Genomic DNA, 8,074 nt, shown 5'->3' with positions numbered 1-8,074 from the left:
TACCCATGGCCAGTGGAGCTGATCACCCTCACCTCACATACACCATTTAACACACACTGTACCACCACAGTCCAGTCGTCTCCGTGTCTGCTTTCCTTACAAGATTATGAGTTCCTTGAGGGCAGGGACTATTAAACTTTGTGTTTTTACACAGAGCACAGTGCCTGGCCCACCACAACATTCAATAGATAAATGAATGAGTCAATGAATGACCCACCAATTAAAATCAGCTAGAGGCCAGATTTATAAACTAATTTATAAATAGTTGTTTTCTGTGACCCTAAAGAAAAAATGAAGTACCTAATTTTTTTTTTTTTTTTTGAGACAAAGTTTTCCTCTTGTTGCCCAGCTGGAGTGCCATGGCGAGATCTCATCTCACTGCAATCTCTGCCTCCTGGGTTCAAGTGATTCTCCTGCCTCAGCCTCCTGAATAGCTGGGAATATAGGCATGCACCACCACACCCAGCTAATTTTGTATGTTTTAGTAGAGACAGGGTTTCTCCATGTTGGTCAGGCTGGTCTTGAACTCCTGACCTCAGGTGATCCATCTGCCTTGGCCTCCCAAAGTGCTGGGATTATAAGCACGAGCCACCACGCCCAGCCTAACTATCTGAATTGTATTAGGTTCTCAGGTCTCTTCTAAGGACTCAATTTTCAGCTGCAATCCTCACCTTCAAGTCACCAATAAGTGATTTGATAACACTTTAAAATGTATGAATAAAAATAGGCCATCAAGTTCAAGTGATGCTTCATGGATTGACCTTAATTCTGGTTTTGGTCTATGACCTATCTATGGAATTTATTTTTAGCTATTCCTGGAATATAAATTTCCTAAAGACAAGAACTGTGTCTGTGCTGTTCACTGCCACATCCTCAGCTCCTTGAACAGTACCTGAACTACAGAAGGTGCTCAATAAATAACAGCTCAAGTGAATTCATGTGTGTGGCAGCCACTGGGATAGAAGTTTGCTGTTAAAAAATTATGAACTACTTTCTTGTCTCCTGGAAAAATGTTCAATAAATCAACCTGAAAAGGGCATACATATCATAGGCATATAAAGATTGATGGTTTTATTGTAATGATTTGTATCTTCCAAAGAATAAAAGAAACCCCGAAAACCTGTACAGAACTCATAGCAAGAAAATTTTCCCTCAAAATATGTCCTAAGTATTCCCAAATAAAGTCTTTCTCTTAGCAAAGAGATGAACACTGTGGCAGCTCCCTCGCTCACTCTGGGAGTCAGCTGGCCAAATCTAAAATTGCTTTGGTGAGTCAGAGGCAGGAGAGGAAACGTTGCCCCTGATAGTAGAGAAATTGGGTTAGCAACAGAAATGGCACCTCCCTGCACCCTCCCAGCTGAACTAAATGCATACTACTACACGCAGAATGGACCTGTGTCACACAGTTGTGATAGGTGATTCCCCATCCCTGCCGCCACCACAGGAGTGAGAAGAATGGACAAACACAAAGACCCCAATGTGGTTTCTAAAGACTAGGATTTCCATAGGTGACATGAGACATTTGTAATTTCCACGTGAAGCTATTTGCCGAATGACTCATTCCAAAGCTTAATAGAGAAAGGTTGGTTCCCAAATCAGCACACTCTTTTTACGACAGCTAACAGAAACACTGGGGGAAAAAGGGGGATGTTCCAGTTTCTTGTGTGCCCAGGCCCTCAGCCCCAGACTCTTGAGGGAAGCAAAAGCTCTGGTTAGTGATCCTCAGCGAGGGCCAGGGAGGTGCCACAGCCACCCCACTGAAGAATCCCAGTGAGCTGGAGTAAGTGTAGTGTCACAGAACGTAGCTAGTCAAGTGTGAGCAGGGCAGGAGAGTGCTACACACACACCCACACACACACGCACACACCCCACACGCACACACACACACACTCACACCCACATACACACCCACCCACACACGCACACGAATGTGGCACAACCATCAGGTGATGGGCAGGTGGCTGTTAACCATTTCTCTAAAGTAATAATTTGTCACAGCTGGTGCCAGGGAAAGGCTTTCTCCTAATAGATAGCAAAAACTGGAAACTGATCACCAGCTTCCCAGCAAGATCTCAGAAGCACTCCCATGCATAAAAGCCAAAGTCAACAGGCAAGCTGAGCACCTGGTTTCTCAAGTCACCTGCTTGGCTCTCTTTCAAGTTTTTTTTTTTTTTTGGATAGAGTCTCACTCTGTCGCCCAGGCTGGAGTGCAGTGGTGCCATCTTGGCTCCCTGCAACCTCTGCTTCCCGGGTTCAAGCGATTCTCCTGCCTCAGCCTCCCAAGGACTACAGGTGCCTGCCACCACACTCAGCTAATTTTTGTATTTTTAATAGAGATGGGGTTTCTCCATGTTGACCAGGCTGGTCCCAAACTCCTGACGTCAGGTGATCCACCCGCCTCAGCCTCCCAGAGTGCCGGGATTATAGGTGTGAGCCACCACACCCGGCCCCTTCTTTTCTTTCCTTTCCTTACACTCCTAAAGCTTTTTAATACACTTTCCCTCCTGCTCTGAAACTTACCTCGGTCTCTCCTTCTGCTTCATGCCCCTCAGTCGAATTCTTTCTTCTGAGGAGGCAAGAATTGAAATTGCTGCAAACTCATAGGGATTCGCCATGGGTACCTTGGGATAACTCGGGGACCTGTCACCAGTAACAGCAGCACAGACCCAGCACCTGCCAGCGTGTATGCCTCATCCCCATTATCACTCACCCTGTCTGTGCCTGTGTGCAGGTAGGTGTGTGTGTGCACATGTGTGCACGTCTATGCATGTATATTCGTGTGCTTGTGTGTGTGTTTAAGCACGTGCCTATGCATATGTATGAGTATGCTTGTATACGTGTGTGCACACATGCACATATGTGAGCACCTCTGTGTATAACATGTGTGTGCACGGCAGTGTGACATGCAGTGAGGGAGGAAGATTTCAAGGGAGGAGGGTTGAGGCCTAATTCCCAACTGTTATTTGCTCTTCAGTCTGAGACAAGTCCCTGAGCCTAAGAATTTGTTTTTCATCTATAAAAATGTGACGGTAAGAAACACTGCATTGGCTACCCTGCAGGGATCGTTAAAGCCCTGCCTAAATGGCAATGTGCCGTGAATATGCTAACCATGATCAGCTTCGTGCTGCTTTTTTCTCTTTTGCCACAGCTGCCTCCAATCGTTAGACTGCATGTTAGAACCAAGGGCCCAGAGCTAGGGTTGTAGGCCACTAAAAATAGACTGTGGGCTCCCTGGCAAGGGTGGGCTGGCTCTAACCCTTACCTGGGATTGAGGTTGCTACGCAGCTTTGTCAGGGTCTGGGGAGTTTGCGTTGTTTCCACCAAGCTGTCTGCCCTGCCTGCAGCTTCCCTCCAAGCTGATATACTGGTTGCTCATGCCTTCCCACCTGATTATAAACTGCCTTAGAAACTCTCTCCAAAGGCTGTTCTATAAGTGATAATAATTTCGGTGACTAAGATGCACTAATCACTTTTGTGCCAGGCACTTTGCCAAATACCCTACAGACTTTATCTCCTTTAATTCTTATGACATTCTTTAAAATAAATAACATCGTCTCCATTTTACAGATGAGGAAACCGAGGCTTAGAGAGGATAAATGCTTGCCCAATATCACACAGCAATCGAGTGAAACTCAAGAGGTCTGAGCCAAAGTCCTGGCTCTGAACCATGGTTGCCAAGCTCAGCCAGTCATTCAATATCTCCGTTCACGGGGGACCCATGGAGTTTGGGAGAAGAGACAAGCAAGGGGGCCGTATTCAGGATGTGCAGGCTATATGTTAGGGCTCAAAGTCCCTTCCTCTCTCCTTGCATGTGCCTATACTATTTTTCCTTCCGGGCTCCAGTGGAAAAGGGAGTGAGACTCTAGTTAAATTCTGTCACCAGGACAGTCCAGGTTCTCTTCTGGGTTGCCCCTTGCGGCCTCTCCACTCCTGCCATGGGGCGCATGCCACCTTAGGGGCAGCGTGCCTCAGCTAGGTGGAGTCTAAGGGGAGAGCAGAGAACAGAGCTCTCTGCGGGCACTCAGCTAAGGGGGAAAAATTGAGCTGTGCTCAGGCGACTCCCCCAGAGGCTCACCCCATGATTACTGCCCACACCCACACTGCACATGGCTTACTGGTCCTAGAGCCTTTCACTCCACTGGACAGGGCAACGGGGCCCACAGTCTTCCCAGCCCTGCCCTGCCCCTGGACGCTCACATGCTGCTGTACTGAACAGGGCAAAGGCCTCTGCAGGGGCATGGGTTCTGGCCCCAGATCTGATGCCAACTTGGCCACACTCGCAAGGTCATTGGACTTCTCTGCACTTCAGATTTCTATTTTCCAAATGAAATGAGAAACTTGGGTTTCACTCTAAACATTCTTTTCAAGTCTGAGACCTGGCGATTCAGAATCTCTTCACCTTTGGGCAACTCTGTTCTCATTCTCAGGGTTCATGGGAGAGGACGTTCTTCAGAGAGGTTGATGAGGGAGCTCCCAGGGGAAGGGCAGTGGGGCACATGAATTGTGGAGCAGAAGCAGGGATGGGTATAGCAGCTGGCAGAGCAAGGAAGAAGCGGTCTTGGGAGTCGCAGCCCGAAGGCAGATTCCCCGGCCACGAAAGCACCGAAGGACAAGACCCAACCAACAGCGCCCCTTGGATGGTGGAGTCCAGCTGCCAAGCTCACTCAAGGGACAGTGGTTCTTTTCTCAATCACTCGTCATGGTCACTCAGGATTAAGTGCATTTAATAACACCCCTACTCTGCATTTAATAACCTCCCAAAAACCCAATGACTCCTCTCCGCATAGAAGCTGTTCAAACCATTGACTGTGATTAACGGCTATAGCAACTGCATGACAGGCTGGAGGGGTGTGCACAGGAAAACGACTCCACCACCATGCATTAAGTGTTCTTGCTGAGAGAGACAGGGAAGGGCCGTGAGTTCGAGGCTCCCTTTGGTCCTTGCATATGGTACTTTTTAATGTAAAATATGCCAAGATGAACATGGAGCTTAAGCTCCTGGGACAGCAAATAAAGATGCCGGGAAAACGAGGAAAGATTTCACGTGGGCAGTGGTTGACAAGTCTTTCTTGTTTGTGGCTGGCAGTGAGCAATGGACAGGCATTCTCAGAGCAGGTCAGAGAGCAAGTCATAAATGGGGGCAAATTCCAGTTGGGTCTTTCAACCGACTGTTTTGTTCCATGAATGTCACACTGTAACAGGATAATTGGAGGGTTTGGGTAAGCTGGTGAGGGAATAAGGGCTTTTCCTAAGAATGATGAAAGCAGAGAGGCAGCTCTCAGCTCTAAGCCGGCTGCCCTGTTTCTGCAAAAATAGGTCCTTTAACATGGAGAAGCAGAAATCTAAACCTTCTTAAATCCCCTCAAATGTTTTGAATAGAACAAACACCTATTTCATGAAAGAAATACATTTTCAAAGATCATAGCAAGAGGATACGCTAGCTGCTTGGTCACCTAAGTGCTTTTGGAAAGGGAAAAGAGCTATTCAGCATTAAAGATTCAGGAATGTCTGTTGACATATTAAGGAAACAACCTCAGGGGACAGCTGACAAGGCTCCAAGAAGCATCACCAAGGGAACAGTGACGCAAACACGTTCCCTTTTTACAGGCTGGCGGGCTGCCGGTTTCGCTCGCCTGACGGCTGATGTAATGCTAATCCCTATCTGGGTTAGCGTTGCTTAGATATCAACTCAAGCAGCTCAGCCAGTTGCAATCAATAGCAGGATCCTTTTATAGAAGATAGTAAAGGGAAAAAGAAAAAAACAGATATAGATATGTGGAGAGAGAGAGAGAAAGAACTCCAGATTCTGGCATGCTGCAAACCTGTACGTTGTACACACGCACACAAAATACGTTATGCACTCAGGTGTCTCCATATGGAGTATAGCCAGCTGTCTACAAAAGGTATTGCTATTTCATAAGACAAGTCCTTTTTTTAAAGCATAACTAAAGAATATGCCTAATTCCCAGCTGAGCTAAAGAATAATGGACGAAAACAGATGACATTGGGGGGAATGTGAAAATAATGATCTTTTTCATTATTGGATAAATGGGCTGATTCCTTTTAAACCTATGCGTAAAACATCACTTTTTAAAAACTTCTTTCTTCAAGACCGCTGCTTTACAGTTATTTTAGAATAAATAATAAGAATAGTAATTATGCAAATTTTAATCAGTCTCGGATTGAAGGTTTATGTTAAGTGTCTTCTATAATGTGTTGAGGGGCCACATTTCATTTTTTCTCTCAGGCATAGCAATTTTAACTGTCCAAGAGCAATAAAGAGGAACTCATTTTAAAAACTCAATTCAATTATGCATATTCTTTTTTTTGAGATGGAGTTTTGTTCTTGTTGCCCAGGCTGGAGTGCAATGATGTGATCTCAGCTCACCACAACCTCCACCTCCCAGATTCAAGTGATTCGCCTGTCTCAGCCTCTCAAGTAGCTGGGATTACAGGCATGCGCCACCAGGCCCGGCTAATTTTGTATTTTTAGTACAGACAAGATTTCACCACGTTGGTCAGACTGGTCTCGAACTCCTGACCTCAGGTGATTTGCTGGCCTTGGCCTCCCAAAGTGCTTGATTACCAGGGTGGGCCGCCGCACCCGGCCCAATTTTGCATATTCTTACTTGTTTACAAGAGTATACTTAGATGGAAGGAATCTATGTTGTCCTATACAAAAGACCAACAGCAAATAGATCCCTGGTTCCAAAGCCTTCAGAGTATAAGATAGTCAAACATTCCTCCTGCAACCCACCAAAAACAGGTGGTGGGAGGGTAGAATGAGCACCAACAAAGATAACCGAGTTATTTTTAATAATAATAAAATGAGCATAACTATGTTGACATAGGGCAATAGGCTTGTCAATCAAGCCCACAAGGATGCAGTTATAGGATAGAAATGATACATTATTAATATTTCATATGTTTATTGCACTTTTCTTTTAAGGTAGGTTTTATTTTACTCTCAGCCTATGAGAAGTTTAGGGATAAGCTTTATAAGCCACCTAAATTACATGAAAAGCTGATGCGCAGGTACATATTTTTCTGGGGGGAGTTCTCATAGATAGCATTAGATTCTCGAAGGGGCCCAGGAGCCCCCACCCCAAGGTTAAAACTGATGAATTCTAAGGAGTTAAAAATCCTTTAGAAATTTGATTTCAATTATCCCCCACCTGCCAGTGAGACTATTTATTTATTTATTTTTTGAGAGGGAGTCTCACTCTGTCGCCCAGGCTGGAGTGCAGTGGCACAATCTCAGCTCACTGCAAATTCCGCCTCCTGGGTTCAAGGGATTTTCCTGCCTCAGCCTCCCAAGTACCTGGGATTACAGGCACCCACCACCACGCCTGGCTAATTTTTGTATTTTTCGTAAAGGCAGAGTTTCACTATATTGGTCAGGCTGGTCTCGAACTCCTGACCTCAGGTGATGTGCCTGCCTCGGCCTCCCCAAGTGCTGGGCTTACAGGCGAGAGCCACCAAGCCCAGTCTGATTAGTTCAATTTCAACTCAAGGAACACACCTTGATTTCTAGCATCCTCCATGCTGACCCAGCCTCCCTTCCCCTCCCCACATTCCTGCTGTCCAAAATCTCCCCCTAATCAGGCCAAGGCTAAACAGAACATTCAACTGTGGTATTTTGAAATTTTAGTAGTCTGAAAATTAGCTTTAGTATCATTTTTCTTTGATAAGGCAATGTTTGCTTCAGCATCTTGAAACACTTCCTATCAGGCAGAAAGGATACAGAACAGGAAGCAAGGGCCCACGAATACAAAGGAACTTCCCACCCTGTAGAAATTAAGATGCGAATTCATTTCTCCAGACTCATAGCCCTGTGCATTCTACATTACCTTTCAGCAGCTCGGCCTGGTGAATAGAGCTATGTATTCTGAGTCCAGCTTCTCCTGCCTGGGGCAGAGGCTACGAATGGATGGCACAGGGAAATCCATTCCAGCTTTAAGTAAGGAGCTGAGAAAAGGGCCGGGCTCAAAGGCATGAGGGTGAGAATTTCTTCCCTTTTTTGAAGCAATAATATTTAATGTCATTTTTGTGGTTATAAAAGGGTATTTGTTTA

At 45.7% G+C, this 8,074-nt stretch overlaps 1 long non-coding RNA gene across 1 annotated transcript; it reads right to left on the bottom strand.

The window, feature by feature from the left end:
• Positions 1-1,056: 1,056 nt before the first annotated feature.
• LOC116526060 lies at positions 1,057-8,074 on the bottom strand. The gene is made up of 2 exons (XR_004257949.1): positions 7,851-8,074; positions 1,057-1,300 (listed from the first exon to the last, which is right to left on the bottom strand). It is a non-coding gene; the product is annotated as an uncharacterized LOC116526060 (long non-coding RNA).

This window comes from Sapajus apella, unplaced genomic scaffold (assembly GCF_009761245.1).
Source record: "Sapajus apella isolate SASKATOON/1434 unplaced genomic scaffold, GSC_monkey_1.0 scaffold49, whole genome shotgun sequence".
NCBI classification, from domain to species: Eukaryota; Metazoa; Chordata; class Mammalia; order Primates; family Cebidae; genus Sapajus; species Sapajus apella.
The sequence above is the reverse complement of the archived record's forward strand: the minus strand, read 5'-3'. Positions and strand labels throughout refer to the sequence as shown.